This window comes from Anolis sagrei, chromosome 7 (assembly GCF_037176765.1).
Source record: "Anolis sagrei isolate rAnoSag1 chromosome 7, rAnoSag1.mat, whole genome shotgun sequence".
Classification (NCBI taxonomy): Eukaryota; Metazoa; Chordata; class Lepidosauria; order Squamata; family Dactyloidae; genus Anolis; species Anolis sagrei.
The window spans coordinates 32,419,042-32,441,486 of NC_090027.1; the positions used below are offsets into that span (position 1 = coordinate 32,419,042).

At 42.2% G+C, this 22,445-nt stretch overlaps 1 protein-coding gene across 1 annotated transcript in view; it reads left to right on the forward strand.

Annotated features, from left to right (window-relative positions):
* The window catches only part of SNX19 (sorting nexin 19), a 59,445-nt gene that overhangs the window by 31,368 nt on the left and 5,632 nt on the right, over positions 1 to 22,445 (forward strand). The gene's annotated exons all lie outside the window — the stretch shown is intronic.

The window sequence follows — 22,445 nt, forward strand, 5'->3', positions numbered from 1 at the left end:
TTTCCAGCGAGCCGGCATTTTACTAGTGAGGTTTATCTTTGTAAATAGGGCTGCTAAAATGGGTGCTCACCAGTGTTGATTGCTTTTCAGTGGGAACATTTTTGGCATTGCCTTTTTGACTTTGGTTGCACCACTAGTTGAACATGGTTTTTGATCCTCAGTAGAAAGAAGTTCTATCAATTTTTGTGTCTGACTCCCATTTCAAATACTCCTCCCAAATGTTTTCTCAGCCCACCTAGGTTTTGCTTTTACTTTTGGCAAATGTACAGAGGCACATAGAGCTTGGGTCATGCTGGATGGGGACAGCTTTCGTCAAAACCATCTGGATAGTGATGGTTTCACCTCTCTAACCTATTTCCTGAGTATCATTTGAGATCCCTGCTCTGTGCAAAGTGCTAATCCAAAGATAAGGAGAGGATGGCTCATCACATCCTGGATGTCTGCACTTGGAAATTTGAGGGGAGCTCCAGCAAAATGGGATGAGGTCTGAGTAGGTGGAGGCTGCACAGAGTAGTGTCTGTGTTTTAAAAAGAAATCCAGGCACATAGAGTAGAGTTGAAAATAAACAAGAAGCATCCTGAACTTGGCCGATAGTAAGCTAGCTATCATCCAGGCCCCTTGCCCACTGAATCATTCTCCTTTTCAGATTCCTTCTCCCTGACCCTCCGCTGTGACTTGGGATGGTATGTAGCGAAAGAAGCCTCTGCTGGCTTACAACCGGGTTGACTAGCCGGTCTCCTCCGTGACTGCCCACGCATTCCTCTCCTTGTAATTATGGCCCATTGACAGTCGTAAAATCGGTCTGGAGGTTACAGACACTTCCCTTCCGCTGCCAAGAGCAAAGCCTTCTCTGTATCAACATCCCAGGGAGAAATTGACACTTTTGTAGACTTAAATGTCCCAGGCATGAACACTTTGGTCTGGCCTTCCCAAACAACAGATAAGGTTAAATTTGACTTTACGACTCATTAGTATTTTTTAAATCTATATAAATAAAAATGTAATGTTTGTTTGTGGGATTAACATAACTCAAAAACCACTAGATGAATTGACACGAAATTTGGACAATATACCCCTAACAGACCAACGAATGACCATCACTCATAACCCTTCCTTCCCCCCCCCCCAAAAAAAAACCAAACAGTGGAAAGCCTTAAAAACCCGAAAAGTTAAATGATATAGAAAAAAGAGAAGGAAGAGGGAGGGAAGGGGAAAAAGAAAGAGGAAAAGAAAGAAAGAAGGAAGCATGGAAGCAAAGAGCGAAGGAAGGAAAGGGGTAGAGAAGGAAGAAAGGAGAAAAAAGGGAAGGAAAACAAAAAGGGGGAGGAAGGAAAGAGATAGAGAAGGAAAGAAAAAAGGGAAGGAAAGAAGTAAAGAGAGAAGGAAGGAAGGAAAGAGGGAGAGAAGGAAGGAGAGAATGGAAGGAATGAAAGAGGGAGCGAAGGAAGGAGGGAAAGAAGGAGAGAAAGAGGGAGGGAAGGTTGGCCACAACAACGCATGGCAGGTACAGCTAGTTGATAATATATTAGACTAAAAAAATCTCAAAGCATGGATTCAAACCATATTCAAATCACTAGACTATACTGAGCCTTTATTCCTGTGCATGTCTTTACCCCTAAATAAGTTTCTCTTGTTATATTCTATTGGAACGATGACTTGGAAAGCTGCATGAATTTGTAAGTGGCCAAATAAGCTATGGAACTTTCTTGGTTTTGTTTATTGGTTGCGGCCTTTTGTTGTATGTAAAGTACCAACCCACAATGGCAGCCCTTCATCTAAAGCAGTGTTTCCCAACCTGTGGTCCGTGGACCACCAGTGGTCCGCAAGAATGAAAATATGGTCCGTAGCCTCATCTTTACTATACCATTGCCTCGAAACCACTGGTCTCGTGAAACCCTCTTATAGTGGTTGGGATGTTAACAGGGATGTTGGGAGGGGAGAGGCTGACTACCCACAAAAGATTATTACTACCACATCAGCTCTTGATTATTAAATATGGTTTTCTGTGGGTGAGCAGATGGCGACTACTGGATGGCATATGATCTGTATCAGAAACTAGAGCTGATGTGGTCTATCCAATGGAACTTTCTGAATCAGCACCCCAAATAACCAAACCAAATCTAAAGTTGACCAAAAACTGATTTGTAACCAGGAAAGCTTAGAGAAGACAATTATGCTGGGGGGAAATGGAAGGGAAAAGGAAGAGGGGTCGACCAAGGGCAAGATGGATAGAAGTGACTGGCTTGACTCTGAAGGAGCTGGGGGTGGTGACAGCCGATAGGGAGCTCTAGTGTGGGCTGGTCCAGGAGGTCACAAAGAGTCGGAAACGACTGAATGACTGAACGACTAAACAACAACAACCCTTTTGATACTAATGTTGGAGGGTGGTCCCTGATCAAAGTGGTCCCTGGTCAAATGGTCAAGTGGTCCCTGGTCAAAAAAAGGTTGGAAACCACTGATCTGAAGGTATCCACCTCAATATACTAGCATCCTCCTCAGATGCTACCTAAAGAAAATAGTTCTAACATGATGGTGCCAATGTACAGACTAGCTCCATGGAATGAAGGGGGAGAGACGTCAGGGTCATCAGGTATAACCACAAGGCAGGGTTTCTGCTCTGGTGCTCATCTTTTTGGATAATTGATGTTCAGGATGTCCAGCCAGCGATGAGACAAAAACTGAGAGTGAGTGTCTTTATCAGTTTTCACTTGAAAGCACAAGAGGGCACTGTTAGCTGATTTTTTTTTTCTTTCTTGTTTTTCCTTGCTGGCTGCATTTTAGAAACAAACAAGGGTACCAACAGGGCATGTCAGGTATCACAATTAAGGCTCAACACAACTTTTTGCAAAGCGTCTTGCCAACATGTTTTGATGGTTGACTCCAGTAAAGAACAAACGCTTTCTGGTCATCTCCCAATACTTCAAGACTTCACTTTTCCTGAGGCAATGGCTTCTGATCACAGTGTTTCTCTTTGTCATTCTTTTATTTGGAAAGAAAAAACAGGTTAAGGCTTGGAGTAAGTATTAATGCATTGCGAAGTTGCTTTGTTTTCCAAATAGTCAAGACGTTTGTGTCATGAATGACTTTTCAATAACTTTGAGGCATAGGTTCTTTTTATTGCGATTTCCAGTGTGAGAAGGTATATCAGATTACAGAAAACATTTAGACAAAGAATGACATTGGACGTACAGACATACAGATTATGTGCAACTACATTGGATGTACATTGGTTAACAAACAAACAAAGGGGAATTACATTTTCACTCAACATTCACACACATGTACATGCATTCACTCTCAGGCATTCAAATATTACCATATCATTTTCTCCCTCCTTGGAGAAGCACCTGTTAAGCCAGACCCTGCTTTCCTGCTTTCCTGCAGCCTGCCAATGTATAGTTCCATAACGCCAAAACTTCAAAATGCCGAAATGCCAAAACTTCTTTCCCTAAGAACAATCTCTGTTTTCCATACAGCAGAATCTGACTTCCTGCACAAAATCTAAGACTCCAAAAGAGCACTTCTTCCTCTTCCCTTGAGAAAGAAGCCCCAAAGTGACCAGACTGCTCCCTTGCAGATCTGCCACTCCATAGTACACTATCTCTCTCCTTCACATGGAGCAGAGCATAGCGGGTGAACCAGACTCCTCAGGTCGGTCACAATTTGATCATTATTAGACTGAGTCTTTTATAGGAATATTCTGCTGATGTAGTCCCAAAGTAGTAAATTAATGATAGACATCTTCCATCCTGGCTCCATCTCAGTTTCCTGGCCAGATGTTGATCTTCTTGATGGTGTTGATATTATGTTGACTTCCTTCTTAACATAAGGAATGTTGCAAACATTTCTGTTATCATTGTCCCAATTCTTATCAGAGTTTACTCTTCAGAGCTCATTGACAGGTTTTAGTCATTGCAGTCCTTAATATTATACTGGTGTTTCCAAAATTATTAACTCAATTCATACATCCACCTTCCATTCTTCCATTCATTCCCACACATCATATTAAATTCCTATTTGTCAAATCTGCACATTGAATTTCTTGTGACATTTGCAACAAATGTTCTGGGCGCAAATAGCCATCTTATCTCCCTTTCAGTCTCATGTCCTCTGAATCTGTGCAGTGCTACATAGAACACCAGGGAAGAGTTTTGCCATTGTGCAAAGGATCACCAACTCTTTCTTTTAAAAGTCATTGGTTCCCCTGATGTCTTCTTCTTTCCAGAATCCCTCACCACTGGCCATGCTTGATGGGACTTCCAGAAGCTGAAGGCCAAAGCATCTAGTGAATCAGTCTCCATGATTCCATACCATTGAGACATGGTAGTTGTCAAAGTTGTCATTTTTACACTTTAGGTGTATCCTGAGATTTGTTGTGGTTGTTCATTCGTTCAGTCATTTCCGACCCTTCGTGACCTCATGGACCAGCCCACGCCAGAGCTCCCTGTCGACCATCACCACCCCCAGCTCCTTCAAGGTCAATCCAGTCACTTCAAGGATGCCATCCATCCATCTTGCCACTGGTCATCCCCTCTTCCTTTTTCCTGAGATACTACCCTTAAAATTATCTGATGTGTAGGATTGAAAGAGTTCTCCCTCAAGTGCTAAGAAGTACTACATTTGTACCCATTGACCACTGCTATTCCTATTTTGCACACAGAGCTCCCAAACTGGAACCAGTCCAAGGACCCCTAAGAGCATGACAGTAACACATCTCTTTGAGTTGTTCATATTGCTAACTTGGCCTCTGCTAAGCAGGACTTTGAGGAAAATGCCATTTGTCTCTGTCGCGTAGGCTGATATTGCCTTCTGCAACTGGTAACACCTCTTCAGAGACTTAGATATTTTATATTGGGGGGTGGAGTGACCTTAACCTTGTTGGATCTGCTTTGCATTTTGGTAGATCTCAAGATTTACCAAGAGCCTAGTGCAAAAGGTATAGCTTTAAATCAAAATCTAGCACACCAAGCCATAGAGAACCCAAGCATTTCCCACAGGTGAAAAGGGTTATGTAGTTTGCGCCAAACTGCACATACTGTTTTGACATACATAGAGTAATAAATCAGTCCAATTTACTTGCTTCTAATAATTGAGTGCCTTGGTACAGGCTGGGTGGATTGTTACATTGTGATTTTATAGTGTAATTTTATTAGATTACGGGCACACGTCCTGCAGAAAATTGGCAGTGAGGCAGGAACCCTTTGTTCGAACCTGCCACTGATGCTAGGACAGATATTCCATCCAAATTCAAAATAGCACATGCCTGGAACAGCCAGAGGGGTAGAAAACAGGATTTTGGGAGAATTGTGAGCTGTATGAGAGGGAGGTTATATACATTGCTGGAAGAACGTTTGTTAACCCTGCCTTCCTGTTTTCGCATCCTCATTTGCCCTAATTTGTTTTACATCCTTACAGTAATGTATGCCCAACTTGCTATTACCTCTCCCCAACACACTTGGAGCACAAGTGCTGATATAATGGAAAGGTCCATCTTTCAATGATTGCATTGGCTGTTTCTCCTTACCCATCCCTTCCGCTCAAGAGTTTCACAACGGTTTCCCAAGATTGGGTCAATATTTATGCATCCCCTTCGGTTATTGCAGTGTTTCTCAACCTGGGGGCTGGGACCCTTGGGGGGTTTATGAAAACACAGTATTTAAATATTTACACCCTTCTTGGTTAAGCAAGGCTGTAGCTGTTAAGCTATAGGATAAAGTTCATTCCTGAAAAGGCACATCAGACTAGAAGCTGATCCTAGAATCACATTGGGGGGGGGGGGGGGCGTGAGGGGGTGTCACAAGGATTGCCAAAGACCATCAGAAAACACAGTATTTTCTGTTGGTCATGAGGGTTCTGTGTGAGAAGTTTGGCCCAAATCTATCGTGCTCTTTGATTTTAGGTGAACTATAAATCTCAGCAACTACAACTCCCAAGTGCCAAGGTCTATTTCCCCTAAACTCCACCAGTGTTCACATTTGGGCATATTGAGTATTTGTGCCAAGTTTGGTCCTGATCCATCATTGTTTGAGTCTGCAATACTCTCTGGATATAGGTGAACTACAACTTCAGAACTCAAGGTCAATGCCCATCAAACCCTTCAAGTATCTTTTGTTGGTCGTGGGAGTTCTGTGTGCCAAGATTGGTTCCATTCCTTCATTTGTGGAGTTTGGAATGCTCTTTGATTGTAGGTGAACTATAAATCCCAGCAACTACAACTCCCAAATGACAAAATCAATCCCACTCCACCAAGCCCACCAGTAATCAAATTTGGACATATCGAGTATTTGTGCCAAATTTGGTCCAGTGAATGAAAATATATCCTGCATATCAGATATTTTCATGATGATTCATAACAGTAGCAAAATTACAATTATGAAGTAGCAATGAAAATAATTTTATCGTTGGGGGTCACCACAATATAAGGAACTGTATTAAGCATTAGGAAGATTGAGAAACACTGGGTTATAGCAACTACATCCCCCAAGCCTTCCTATATCCACAATCTTGGGTTAGTGGGAAAGTAGACTAACTTCTCAGCTTGCATCCCTCCTCTTCAAATCCCCAATTTTGCCCCCCAACTGGTCTATTCAGGGTCTTGGCTGCATCTGTTCATTCCCAGCACCTCACTAATCCGTTCTTTGGCCTTGTGGCGATGGAGGTTGCTTCCTACTGAGATAAAGTCACTGTGGACAATTGGGCTCTGGGTCACCAGGACAACCATAAAATTGCTAGTGCCTCTTTTCCACTCAGTCAGATTTCACACTTGCAATGTCTTGCCGAGTCCTAGATTGGTTTGAGTGGGAGTGGACAGGTGAGAGGGAATGCTCCCCCCCTATAAATATATATAGGTCAAGCTGTGTGGCCAGTTTAATTAGTTCTCATCTGAGGGATTCTACATTTGAGGAGGCAGGTCATTGGCCTACTACTTGTTGAATGAGAATGGAGGCAGAGAACCTATCACGCTAAAAAAAAAGAGGGCTAAAAGGTGTAGCATGTCTACCATGAGTGGGTAACTGTGGCAGGTTTTAGGGCTACTTTTATGTCCTCTAGCCTGATATCTGGTCAGTAATGTTGTTGTGTGCTTTCAAATAGTTTCTGGCTTACAGTGACCCTAAGTCAACCCACTCATAGGGTTTTCTGGGACTGAGAGTATGTGATTTGCCCAAGGTCATCCAATGCATTTCCATGGCTGAGCAGAGAATTGAACCTTCGACTCATCCCAATACTCAAACTACTGTAACATACTGGCTCTCATTAGTGACACTGCAAGCATGAATTACAAAATTAGGCATGCCTGGAATGGCGTGATGTCACTTCTGACTGCCATTTTGGCTGAGTTTCCCCCTTTCTTGGGGAAGTTTGGGTGATGCTGAAGAGCTAGGGGAGCCAACTGTAGGGAAGTAAATCACCCCAAAATAGGCCTCCGGTGGTTTGAGGATCTTTGGGCAGAGTTTCCTGCAGGACATCTAGGAGTTTCAAGGTCTGCAGTCCACACTTTACTTGTTTTATCATTATGGACTTATTGGGAAACAGATAAAATAACCAAATATACTAGGGGTAGAGGGGAGGGAACTGTCTTGAAATGACAGGTGAGGAAGGAGGTAAAGGAGATGTTAATGAGATTCATGAACCCTAGTTAAGTCACACTAAATAATAATAATAATAATAAGAGGAGGAGGAGGCGGAGGAGGAGGGGGAGGAGGAGGAGGAGAAACATGCACTGGCAGATTATGTGAAAGGGAGTCAAGAACCAACATTGAGGGAAATCAATAGTAGTAAACTGCTTAAAGTGCAAAAGACAAAGAGGGAATACTGTAAAAACACAATGCAGAGCACAAGAGAAAACTGGCAAAAGAAGGCTCTCCATGGACAATTCCTGGAAAAAATTGAGAGCCAAATTGACAAAGAAAAAACATGGATATGGCTCACAACTTTGAAAAAGGAGATGGGGGGCCTGATTCTAACAACCCAAGAACAAGCCATTAGAACAAATGCCATCGAAGCCAAAATTGAAAAGTCGACGACAGATCCCAAATGTAGACTCTGCAAGGAAGCAGATGAAACAATAGATCACATCCTCAGCTGCTGCAAGAAGATTGCGCAAACAGACTACATACAAGCAGAGGCATAACACCATTGCTCAGATGATTCACTGGAACTTGTGCCACAAATACCATCTGCTTGCAACAAAGAACTGGTGGGATCACAAGCCAGAAAAAGTTACAGAGAATGAACACGTCAAGATACTCTGGGACTTCCGAATTCAGACAGGCACAGTTTGGGAGCACAATACTCCTGACCTCACAGTCGTGTTAAAAGCCAAGTATGGATTGATAATGTTGCCGTCCCAGGTGACAGCAGGGTAGAAGAAAAACAACTGGAAAAGCTGACACGATATGAGAATTTAAAGATCGAACTGCAAAGACTCTGGCACAAGCCAGTCAAGGGGGTCCCAGTGGTGATGGGCACACTGAGTGCAGTGCCTAAAGACCTTGGCCTGCACTTAAACACAATCGGCACTGACAAAATTACCATCTGCCAGCTGCAGAAGGCCACCTTACTGGGATCTGCATGCATTATTCGCCTATACATCACACAGTCCTAGACACTTGGGAAGTGTCCGACATGTGATCCAATACAACAGCCAGCAGAGTGATCTTTTTTGCTGTGGACTCATCTTGTTGTGTTTCAAATAATAATAATAATAATAATAATAATAATAATAATAATAATAACCTGCCAGCAGCAAAGAATTGGTGGGATCATAAACCCGCAAAGGTTGTGGAAAATGAACATGCAAAAATACTGTGGCACTTTTGAATCCAGACTGACAGAGTTTTGGAACACAACACGCCAGACATCATAATTGTGAAAAAAAAATCTGGATTATTGATGTTGCCATACCAGGTGACAGTCGCATTGAGGAAAAACAACAGGAAAAACTCAGCCGCTATCAAGACCTCAAAATTGAACAGCAAAGGCTCTGGCATAAACCAGTAGAGGTGGTCCCAGTGGTAATTGGCACACTGGGTGCCATGCCAAAAGCTCTCAGCCGGCATTTGGAAACAATAAACATTGACAAAGTCACGATCTATCAACTGCAAAAGGCCACCTTACTTGGATATGTGTTCATCATTCGAAAATACATCACACAGTCCTAGACGCTGGGGAAGTGTTTGACTTGTGATTTTGTGATACGAAATCCAGATCTCGTTTGCAGTGACATACTGTGCTTTTGTGTAAATAATAATAATAATAATAATAACAACAACAACAACAACAATAATAACAATAATAATCCAGTACAGGTGGTTTAGAAAGAACATGAGGAAGAACTTCCTGACTGTGAAAGCTGTTCAGCTGTGGAACTCTCTGTCCTGGAGTGTGGTGGAGGCCCCTTCTTTGGAGGTTTTTACACAGAGGCTGGATGGCCATCTGTTGGGGGTGCTTTGAATACGATTTTCCTGCTTCTTGGCAGGCGGTTGGACTGGATGCCCATGAGGTCTCTTCCAACTCTATGATGCTATGTGGTCCCAGTGGTCATCGGCACACTGGGTGCTGTGCCAAACGATCTCAGCCAGCATTTGGAAACAATAAATATTGACCAAATCACGATCTGTCAACTGCAAAAGGCCACCTTACTTGGATCTGCACGCATCATTTGAAAATACATCACACAGTCCTAACCACTTGGGAAGTATTCGACTTGGGATTTTGTGATGCGAAATCCAGCATATATATCTCGTTTGTTGTGATATATTGTGTTTTTGTGTCATAATAATAATAATAATAATAATACACTTGTGGAAGGATAATTTTGACCATGTGCAATAGCCATATCCAGCTGATGAGAGTGGAAGTGAAATTCAACACACACAAAAGAATGCATTGCGCATGCACAATAAGTCCCATTCAAGAACAAGTATTTTTCTGTACCGTTGTTCTCTATGGAGATTGTTATTTTACCATTGGTTATCTCCATTGCCACTTACTTACATTGTGCTTGACGATGTTGATGAGTGTCCCAGAGAGAACAAATTGATTGCCTTGGAGGACATCCCTGCCTGTCTGTATATATGTCCATACAAGACCTGCCAGATGGTCTTTTCATTCCTTCTTCTCTGCTTTGGAGAGAAAAGCAAATTGAAAAAGCTGGTGTGGATCCAGCCGAACGACGAGGCCCCTCTGTAATTTTGAGCACAGCTTGTAGCTTTTCTGTGCCAGAGGAGCTGGCAAAACAGGAAGGCTTTGGCAAAATCTGAGAGCCTTGTGTGCATTTTTATGAAGTGCCACAGGTCTGAAAAGCAGCCCGCGGCCTTTCCAAGCCACCTGCCAGGGAACCTGCTCATGCAGCTGGGCTGCAGCCGGGCTCCTTCCCAAGGCACCTGTTCCCATCATCCCCATGATTGCCGAGAACAGATGCCTGGAGCAGGTGACTCAGTCCTCAGTCAGCCAGGGCCAGCTGGGCAGCAGATTTAGGCTTTGCCGTCCCTCCCTTTTGGTAACTCGTTATGGTTAGTGGGCACAAACCACATTTCTTGGACGAATGACTGCATTTATTGATTTCTGTATTTTTTTTATGGGCCCCTTGGCTACTCCCTTTAATTGATTTATTTTAAACTAGCCGTCCCCTGCCATGTGTTGCTGTGGCCCAGTCTGGTGATCTGGAAAATAAAGTAATGAGAAAGTGTTGGTTTCTAATATATATAATTTCTTTATGCTTGTGGGTAAACAGCATTTCTTGCTGTTTCTTTGTCAGTGTTGATGTGGAGATTGTCTGATTTGCCTACTCTGGAACATGCAACATATAATTGTCCTTCTTTAGGGATCCCTTTCAAATCTGTCATACTATATCTGTGTGTGAATCATATATATCTATCTATATCTATGGCTGGATGGTGCTTTGTCACGAGGGCTTTGATTACATTTTCTTGCCCTGGTGAAGGGAGTTGGACTGGATGGCCTTAAGTATTTTCTGTTGGTTGTGGGGGTTATGTGTGGAAGTTTGTCCCAATTCTGTTGTTGATGGGGTTCAGAATGCTCTTTGATTGTAGGTGAACTATAAATCCCAGCAACCACAACTCCCAAAGGTCAAGGTCTATTTTCCCCAAACCCCACCAGTGTTCACATTTCAGCATACTGAGTATTTGTGCCAAGTTTGGTCCGGATCCATCATTGTTTGAGTCCACAGTGCTCTTTGGAAGCAGGTGAACTACAACTGCAAAACTCAAGGTCAATTCCCATCAAACCCTTCCAGTGTTTTCTGTTGATCCTGGGAGTCCTGTGTGCCAAGTTGGGTTCAAATCCATCATTGGTGGAGTTCAGAATGCTCTTTGATAGTAGGTGAACTATAAATCCCAGGAACTACAACTCCTAAATGTCAAGGTCTATTACCTTCAAACGCCATCTGCGTTCATATTTGGGCATATGGAATATTCGTGCCAAGTTTGGTCCAGATCCATTATTATTTGAGTCTATCGTGCTCTCTGGATGTACGTGGACTTTAACTCCAAAACTCAAGGTCATACTGTGTTTTTTAATGGTCTTTGGTGGCCCCTCTGACACCCCCTTGCGACCCCCTCAGGGATCTAGACCCCCAGGTTAGAAACGCTGCATTAGTGGTAATGGAAAGGAAGGACCCCCAAATGAGACCATGAGAACACAGTTGCTCTTGGCTCCTGGAGGAAGGAGAAGAATGGTCCACTTTACCCACAAGCACAAACTCATTCTCCCCTGAGCTGAATCCTTCTGCATTTCATTATCTAAATTGCCTTCCTCTTCTCTCCACCTCTCACTGACAATCAACATTGCAACCCCTTCTAGGACTTGACAGCTACAGATGGAGGCCTATACTCCAATATGGCATCTCCATCCCATTTTCCAGGTAAACCTTCCTATGGTTGCCTTGTCCCTTGCCCTTGCTTTCCTCCTCTGGGTATTTGTTCTTCTTGGGATCAAAAGGATAGAAGGGGGAAATGTCTGCAAAATTCCAACATCGGATTGCCTGCTCTGCCGTTGCTATGGGTGTTGGCACCTCCAAAACACCTGGAGGGCCTCAGCTGGATCTTCCAAGAACCGCAAGCCAAGAGTGTCAGAGCTTTTGTTAGTGTTCAGCGCTCCTGGCTCCAGAGCCATGCCAGATGTAACCTGTCAGCCCTCACAGCCAGATTCTTTCTTCTTTTATTAGAGGAGCTATAACGTTTTGGGGTAAGGAGGGATTCTCGCCACTAAGTATGAGAACAGCTGCCTGGCTGCCCTCCTTCCAGCTGAGTTGTGTTCCAGGCAGGCTGTGTTACTCACACTGGCAGCTCTGCGGCATGCGGTGGCCAGCAATGTGTCTGTCAGGAGAGGGAATGTCCCTTTATGAAATGTTACAAGAGGGAGGGCCTTCCTTTAGTTAGCTCAGATATGAATACCAAGGTGGTCAATGACCCCATGGACTTTTGGTATTTGCTATTATCCAGGACTTTAAGAACATCTGGGGAGGCCCTGTTCTCAGTCCTGCCTTTGTCACAAGTACGTTTGGTGGGGACGAGAGACAGGGCCTTCTCAGTGGTGGCCCCTCGGCTATGAAACACCCTCCCTAAGGATATCAGATTGGCCCCCTCCCTTTTAACATTTCAGAAGAGAGTCAAGACTTGGCTTTTTGAGCAGGAATTTGAAAATACAAACATAGGAAAATGGAATGGTTGGATGATGTGATTGGACAATGATTGGACGATGTGATTGGACAATGTTTTTTACAAGGAGACCCTAATGATACATGTTTTATTGATTTTGCTTTGGTTTTATTATCAGACTAGCCGTCCCCTGCCACGCGTTGCTGTGGCCCAGTCTGTGTATATGGGCTTTGTTTGTATATACGTGTGTATATATGTGTGGTTTTGTGCATGCGTTGCATTTTTTGGGGCTTTTTAAGTCCCTTCCGCTGTGTTTTTCAGTGTTTTTATAAGTGAAGGACACTCGTTGGCCTAATATGTGTCTTGTGTCCAGATTTGGTGTCAATTCATCCAGTGGTTTTTGAGTTATGTTAATCCCACAAACAAACATTACATTTTTATTTATATAGACTAGCTGTACCCACCACACGTTGCTGTAGCCAACCTTCCCTCCCTCTTTCTCTCCTTCCTTCTTTCCCTCTTTCCTTTTTCCCCTCTTTTTCTTTTCCTTCTGCTTTCCCTTCTTCTTTCTTCCTTCTCTACCTGTTTCTTTCTTCCCTCCCTTTGCTCTTTGGTTCCATCCTTCCCTCTCTTTCCTTCCTTCTTTTACTTTTTTAATTTCCTTCTCCCTTCCTTCTCTAACTTCCTTCCCTTCCTTCCTTCCTTCCTTCCTTCCTTCTTTCTTTATTTCTCTCCCTCCTTCTCTCCTTTCTTCCTTCCCTACCCCTTTCTGTGTATATGTGTTTTGTGTGTATATGCATATATGTGTGTATATATTTGTGTATGTGTGTATATGTGTGTGTTTGTGTATATGTGTGGTTTTGCTCATGCATTGTAATGTTTTTTTGTTTTTTTATTTTTTGCTTTTAAAGTCTCTTTTGCTTTTAAAGTCTCTTTCGCTGTGTTTTTCAATGTTTTATGAGTGATGGTCACTCGTTGGCCTAGAAGGTGTCAATTTGGTGTCAATTTGTCCAATGATTTTTGAGATATGTTAATCCCACAAATGAACATTACATTTTTATTTATATAGATTATTTTATTGTATTGAAATTGTATTTTATGGTCTTGGTCAACTGTAAACCACTCCGGGTCGCCTGCAGGCTGAGGGGGATGGTATATAAATATAGTAAATAAATAAATATTACTTACCTCTCCACATTTACAGATTTCACTTTTGCGGATTTGACTACTTGCAGAATTGATTAATATGTTCTCTCTAGGAAAGTCTCAGTCCTCTAGCATGGCTTTATAGTCAACATCTACCATAGATGTGTACTGGCAGATTTAGAGATTCCTAGAGAGAACACTTCTCTAAGTATGATCATTTCATCACGTTTGGAAGAGGTGGACCATATAGTTGTGTTGAAGGACCTAAGGATTCCTAGATATATGTTTTTATTTGGGGTCTTCCCAGTTTTGTGGGGGACCCTGGACTCCAAATACCAGCAAATGTGGAGGGTTGACTGCATTTCTGCAGGAGATTGGTATCAGCCAGACCAGAAATAAGTGATAGAAGGAAGGTTTGCTGTGGCAACAACATACAGAAAAAGGTGTGTTGGGGAAGTGTTAATCTTTAGATTGCAGGATAAAATGAGTTTGTTGAATTAACAACCCCCTACACACACATCTTGTGTTATTCTAGGAGATAAGCCTAAAACAAACACTGTTAAAATACATTAGATGCTTATCTGGAATAGGACACATATCCTTTCATGGTAATCTTTGATCTCTTTAAGATAAGGACAGAATTGAGAGCCTGAGAAAAGCATTCCTAGCTTCTGTTTACAGAATTTTAAAAGTATTTCCTTGGCCACTGTATCCTCACCTTCAAATAGAACCCAGCCACGCCTTTCATTTCGGGAATGAAATTTTGTAGTGATCCATTTTGAAGAATGAAGGGTCCATCACGCATCTTCTCTTTTGTATGGATGGAAGAGATGTTTAAAATATTCATAAAATGAAGAAAAAAACTGCTTTTCAGTTCTTGAGAAACCCTAACAAGAAGAATTCTGGACCGATGTGATTTTTTTTTTTTTTTTACATTTGGGGACAGATTCTGTGCAAAATTCACACATAACTGTGGTGCATAGAATGCAGAAATTCTGCACAAAATAGGTTTCCCTTCCAGTTGTATAAGAAAGCAAGCAAAAAGATTTGTCATTAGGCATGCATGCTGTGCAAAATTCCATAGGATTGAACCAGAATCTGGAAATGTTGTTCAAAACTAACATTTGAAAAAATAATATTATAAAAATAATTCATTATTTTGACCGTCAATATCATGATAGTGATGCATATTTGCATATTAAAATTAATAAATGTGATCATCCCACAAAAGTTATAAATTAGTGTTAAGTCATTACTCAAATAAGTTCCTTATAGTATTTCCTCAATTACTAATTTGTTCCAAACCTGTTTACGTGTATTTTTAAATTTATTATTAAATATATTTCTACTTTGAGTATAGGATGATAATAATAATAATAATAATAATAATAATAATAATAATAATAATAATAATAATTGAACTGCAAAGACTCTAGCACAAGCCAGTCAAGGTGGTCCCAGTGGTGATTGGCACACTGGGTGCAGTGCCTAAAGACCTTAGCCTGCACTTAAACACAATCGGCGCTGATTACCATCTGTCAGCTGCAAAAGGCCACCTTACTGGGGTCTGCACGCATTATTTGCCGATACATCACACAGTTCTAGACACTTGGGAAGTGTCAGTCGTGTGATCCAATACAACAGCCAGCAGAGTATGTGCTGTGGACTCACCTTGTTGTGTTTCAAATAATAATCTTTATTTCTAGACCATCCTCTCTCCCTGAAAGGACTCAGGGTGGTTTACACATAAAAAAAGGCAAACATTCAATGCCTCAAAATGGGTACAAACACATCAAAATAATACAGGATAATGGATGGTAACAGCAGAAAACTTACAACAAAGGAATTGAGCAAAATAATATAAAAACAAGAATAATCCATTAAGACATAAAAACTAAAACCTAAGTAAACATTACAATGTTCACCCTAAAAGCAAATTAAGGGACATTACATTAAAAATGGCTAACACCAGGCTGAGAGATGATAGCCATGTATAAAGTCACAGGGAGGAGGGAGCAAGCTTGGTTTCGGCTTCCCTGGAGACTAGGATGTGGAACAATGGCTTCAAACTAAAAGAAAGGAGATTCCATCTGAACATGAGGAAGAACTTCCTGACTGTGAGATCCGTTCAGCAGTGGAACTCTCTGCCCTGGAGTGTGGTGGAGGCTTCTTCTTTGGAAGCTTTTATACAGAGGCTGGGTGGCCATCTGTCAGGGGTGATTTGAATGCAATATTCCTGCTTCTTTGCAGGAAGTTGGACTGGATGGCCCATGAGGTCTCTTCCAACTCTTTGATTCTATGATTCAATTAAGATGTATCATAACAGCCATATAATACAAGTGGGTTAGCCAGCATTTAAAGTGTCCTAATCCTCCTCCTCTCCATACGCTAAAATGCATAGGTGTGTTTTTAGAAGTTTCTTAAAAGAGAGGAGGTGGGGACCATTTTTGTTTATTTAGGTGGGGAGTTCCAGAGACAGGAAGCAATCACAGAGAAGACCCTTTCTCTCATTCCCACCAACCAAGCTTGTGACAGAGGTGGGACTGAGAGGAGGGCCTCCTCTGTTAACTGCAGTGCATGTGGTGGTCTATACAGGGAGATGTGATTAGACAAATAGCTTGGATCTGAACCATTTGCATGTAGTAAGATATGTAGTAAGCCAGAGGTCCTCAAACGAAGGCCCAGGAGCCGGATACGGCCCTCCAAGGTCATTTACCCGGCCCTCGCTCAGGATCAGTCTAAGTCTGAAACGACTTGAAAGCACACAGCAATAACAACAATCCTATCTTATTAGCCAAAAGCAGGCCCACACTTCCCATTGAAATACTAATAAGTTTATATTTGTTAAACTGAGCTTGTGATGGTTGTGGGACTGAGAGGAGGGCCTCCTCTGTAGATTGCAATGCATGTGATAGTCTATAGAGGGAGATGCAAATAGCCTGGACCCGAACCGTTTGTATGTAGTAAGATATATAGTAAGCTATGGCCTGCATTAATAGGAGCATAGTGTCTAGATCTAGGGAAGTAATGCTACCCCTCTATTCTGCTCTGGTTAGACCACACCTGGAATATTGTGTCCAATTCTGGGCACCACAATTCAAGAGAGATATTGACAAGCTGGAATGTGTCCAGAGGAGGGCGACTAAAATGAGCAGGGGTCTAGAGAACAAGCCCTATGAGGAGCGGCTTAAGGAGCTGGGCATGTTTAGCCTGAAGAAGAGAAGGCTGAGAGGAGATATGATAGCCATGTATAAATATGTGAGAGGAAGCCACGGGGAGGAGGGAGCAAGCTTGTTCTCTGCTTCCCTGGAGACTAGGACGCGGAACAATGGCTTCAAACTACAAGAAAGGAGATTCCATCTGAACATGAGGAAGAACTTCCTGACTGTGAGAGCCATTCAGCAGTGGAACTCTCTGCCCCGGAGTGTGGTGGAGGCTCCTTATTTATTTATTTATTTATTTACTGCGCTTATATACCGCAATTCTCAGCCCTTTAAGGGCGACTCATTGCGGTGTACAACATGAAAAAACAAGTGCAAATTACAAAACATAGTGCAAAATAATCCACATCATTATCAGAAAAACATCTTATCAAAACATCAACATTACTACAAAATTTCTACTACATTCCGAATCGTCTCATCGTCAACCCACAATCCAATATCATTTCTGTTGTTCCATTCCTATGGTCAAATTACCAGTCATTGCACTTCTTGGTCAAATGCCTTCTTAAATAGCCAGGTCTTTAACTTCCTGCGGAATATCAACAGGGAGGGGGCTAACCTGATGTCCACAGGAAGGGTGTTCCACAGCCGAGGAGCCACCACCGAGAAGGCCCTATCCCCGCCAGCCGTGCCTTCCTTCTTTGGAAGCTTTTAAACAGGGGCTGGATGGCCATCTGTCGGGGGTAATTTGAATGCAATATTCCTGCTTCTTGGCAGGGGGTTGGACTGGATGGCCCATGAGGTCTCTTCCAACTCTTTGATTCTATGATACTATGATTCTATAGCACAAAGCGAGAAGGGATTGGGAAAGAAGAGGAGGAATATTAAAATCATTTATGCTGTGCAAAATTCCATAATATTGAACCAAAATGTTTAAATTGTGCGAAAATAGTTGACAGTTTTTAAACATCATTTAAAATTATTAATGAATTGTGAGCAATGAGTTCATTTTAATACATTCATTCCAGGCACTGAATTGCATAAAAGCCTTCCCAGTTACATCCCACTTTCCTTGGTTTTATAAAACATTCCACTCGATGTTTGAACCAAATTTGATGAACTGACCTTTTGTTTCTTGGAAGCATATCTTGTCTCATCAAAAGAACTCTAGGAGTCTTTAAAAAAATACCACGCACACACAAACAAGATGTTACCTCCATAAATGGGCATCAAATAGCAACACTTAATTAAAATGCAAGTTTCAGAACTGGTCAAAGAAGAGGATGAGAGAGGTCATGCTATAAATATTTACGCCATTCTATGAAGGGCACTTCTCATAAAGTAAGTTCAGTGACTTTTGCATGATTCTCCATCAGCATGTAAAATAGACTCTGTCGGATGGTGGGGTCATGACAGAGAAGGCACTGCTGCATCCTCCATTCCAGAGTCTTATCTGGCTGGTTAAATGGAAGACAGGCCAAACATTAAGCAGAGCTTGTGCTGATCGGAACAGATAGTGAATTCTTTTTCAAGAATGTTTGCAATTAATTTCTCTTTTGCTCTTTTTAATGATTCTCCATTAGTGAGCTGTGAGATGTGTTGACGCATTTTGTGCCCAGAATCCAAGTTAAAAGATAGAAACAGAACCCAAAGTTCACTCTTTCCAATATAAACTGAACCTAATCTATATGGTGGGTGAGTGGGCTTACTCTGTCTCACAAAGCAGAGATGATTCCCAGGTGCCCCGTTTGAACCAGGATTGTATTGTTGCTGCTTTTGCTTGATTCTTTGTATGACTTGGTCCTTTGTTTTCCATTATGGACAAAGGGGGAATTGTCCACATCAGGCATCTTCCTTCCTACTTGGAGCCACAATAAAATAGTGTTTATACTGTTGGTTCTCAACCTTCCTAATGCCGTGACCATGTTTGTGGTAACCCCCCAACCATAAAATCATTTTCATTGCTACTTCATAACTGCAATTTTGCTACTGTTTTGAATCATAATGTAAATAATGTGATATGCAAGATGCATTTTCATTCACTGGACCAAATTTGGCACAAATACCCAATAAGCCCAAATTGGAATACTGGTGGGGTTAGAGGGTGGTATTGATTTTGTCATTTGAGAGTTGTGTTGCTGGGATTTATAGTTAAGCTATCAAAGAGCATCCTGATCTCCACCAATGATGGAACTGAATCAAATTTGACATACAGAACTCCCATGATAAACAAAAAATTCTGGAAGGTTTTGGTGGGCATTGACCTTGGGTTTTGGAGTTGTAGTTCACCTATATCCAGAGAGCACTGTCGACTCAAATAATGATAGATCTGGACCAAACTTGGCACAAATACTTAATATGCCCAAATGTGAACACGGGTGGAGGTTGGGAAAAAAGAACTTGATATTTGGGAGTTGTAGTTGTTGGGATTTATAGTTCACCTACAATCAAAGAGCATTCTGAACCCCACCAATGATAGAATTGGTTTATACTTCCCTCACAGAACCCGCATGACCAACAGAAAATACAGTGTTTTCCTCTGGTCTTTGGCGACCCCTCTGACATCCCCTTCTGACCCTTCACCGCCCCCACCCAGGGTCCCAAACCCTAGGTTGAGAAACAGTTGTTTATACCAATCAGTCCTTGGTTGGGTATTCAATAATTAGGGTACCACAGCTGAGAATATATTTTTTCTTCATCTTCAAACAGTGACTTTACTGGTGACAAACCTGCTCCCCTCCCCCCCCCCTCCGCCCCTAAAGAAAACAGAACTCATACTTCAGGAAAAGTTACTCTAAGAGCCCAGAACCTGTGATTCTAGATGATGTTGGACAATAGCACCCTATTTTTTTTTATTGCAGGCCATGATGGCTGGATGGCAGCCCAAAAACATTTCAAGGGCCACATGTTCCTCATCCATTCCTAATCTAGTCCATCATCTGGTTTTCTTGTGATGGCCATCCTCTACACTACCAGGAAGCTTACACAAGAGTTTATCCAGAAGATTCAGATGTACTCCATCTGATCCTAGAGATTCTCTTCATCTCCTGGCAGATGCCACCTTAAGGGGAGAGCTGGTCCCGGTCCAGAGGCATCCATTCCTTCTTCCAGATGTAAACTGGCAAAGTGGTTGTGAGCTTAGTGCACTTCTCTCCTCTCTCTCCGGGGTCAGGAAGGAGTGCAGCCTTGCTAAACAAACACTTCATCATATTGTCCTCAAGCCAGGGGTACAGAACACATTGTTCACGGTTTATACCATTGTAAAGTTTTACAGGGTAGGCGAGAGGAACATTTCCAGTAAAATGCTGAACTGCTTTTACTCTATTCTTGGCGAAAGCTGGAGAAGGGCTCGGAGTGCTTCATATTTGCTGATTTATTGGTGGTTTCATTTTTTCTCCTCTTTCTTGTGCTCTCACACTATTTAGCAACCCACTTGGCAAAGTTTTGTTTGCTTTGTGGGCTGATGCCGCGTCCAAGTTTCCCAGCACAAAAAGTAAAGCAGGAACAAATATCAGGGAGCTGACACCAGGTGATGTGCTCAAACCAAACTTTTGGAAGATGCTGAGCAGGTGAAATCACCAACTTTGTGCAAAAAGCAGCCATCCTTTGCTCCACTTCCAAAGTGCAGGCCTTGGTGCTATTTCATACGCAACCAAAAGAGCCTCATCCAACCAAAGGGGGGGGGGGGGGGGGATCTTCAGTTTGCAGAAATATAAACATAGTTTGGTGGAAGAAATCCCAGTGGAGGGGAAGCCCAAGAAGCATTGAGCATGCTTAGTGGCCACAAAAGGCCAAATGGAAAGAAGTACGGCTGAATGACCCAGAAAGGCCACTCCGTACTATGTTTTATTGCAGGACCTACTTGTTTAATGGGTGAGAATCCTTGCCACTCCTATGTTGTCCTTCGCTATTACTGTTTTGGGTCTCTTTTGGAAGAGAAGAAGTGGGGTATTGTGACTGTCGTTTCCACAGAGCTTTGTTTTGAGCATCCGCAGATATCAGGTTGGCAGCATGTATGTCTTTGTTGATGGTGTCCATCTTTTCTTTGACTGTTCACGTGGTCATCGTCCTGCAATCTCTAAATGTTTGTGCTAGTTTTATTGGTTCTCTACCACCACAGACATGCTTCCTTTTCTTGCCGATTACTTTGATTCCTAGTCCTTGACGGATGTCATCATTTGGCACATAGTCAAGAAGTGTCAAGCCAAGCGTCCATCTCAGCATTTTCATTTCCATTGTGTTAAGGACTTGTTCATGTTCCTTTGTTGCTGGCCAGCACTCTGCCCCATAGAGGGCAGCTGTGGTTTGCTCTTCTCCACACTTGCATGTGGTGGACTCCACTTTGTGACCCCATTTCTTAAGGCCGGATGTGGATCTCGTGGTGCCAGAGCGCAGTCTGTTCAGCACCTTCCAAGTCACCCAGTTTTCTGTGTGCCCAGGGGGGAGTCTCTCATTTGGTATTAGCTATTTATTGAGGTTCTGGGTTTTAGCCTGCCACTTTTGGACTCTCGCTTGCTGAGGTGTTCCAAAGTATTAGTATTTATATAAGCACTAAAAAAGTTGCAACTTCTTTAGTGCTTATATAAATACTAATAATAATAATATTAATTCTTCTTCTTGAGGCTGCATGCTGCACTTTGTGTTTTTAAATAAAATACAACTGTGCCCTTAATTTGCTTCTGACACAATAAAATAATAAATTCTTCTTGAGGGACATCTTCATTTGGTATTAGCTATTTATTGAGGTTCTGGGTTTTAGCCTGCCACTTTTGGACTCTCGCTTGCTGAGGTGTTCCAAAGTATTAGTATTTATATAAGCACTAAAAAAGTTGCAACTTCTTTAGTGCTTATATAAATACTAATAATAATAATATTAATTCTTCTTCTTGAGGCTGCATGCTGCACTTTGTGTTTTTAAATAAAATACAACTGTACCCTAAATTTGCTTCTGACACAATAAATAAAATAAATTCTTCTTGAGGGACACCTTCATTTAGTCTTGTTCTCACTTCCATATTCGTTCCAGTAAGCCTGTCTTCCTGCCACTTGCCTTCTCCCCCTTTGGGCTAGACACTCTTCCCTTCCCAGAAGAAGAGTTCAAAGCAGATGGATGCTTCGTTCTTTCTCCCCTCTTGTTGTTTCTTTCACACTTGAAAATGGAAATGAACAGACAGTAACAAAAATGTGATGGATAAACAGGGCCTCGACAGGTATCCATCAGTGCCAACCTTTGTCCGCTTTTAATTGCAGTCATCGTTGGTATTAAACCCAAACTCTTTTAGAAACAATCTCATCCCTCCATCAGTGTCTGTTTCAAACCCAGACCCCATTACGGCATGTTCAAGCTATGCATTTCCAAATGGGAAGCCAGTGCCCATTGCTTCTGCTTCCCCCTGGCCCTTCGGTCTCTTTTTTTATACTGTCTGGTTCAAAACTGCTCAGGTCTGGCATGGCCAGTTTCGCTTTTGAAGTTTAAGTCATGGCTCAGCAATGGGTGAGCTTTCTTTTTATATTT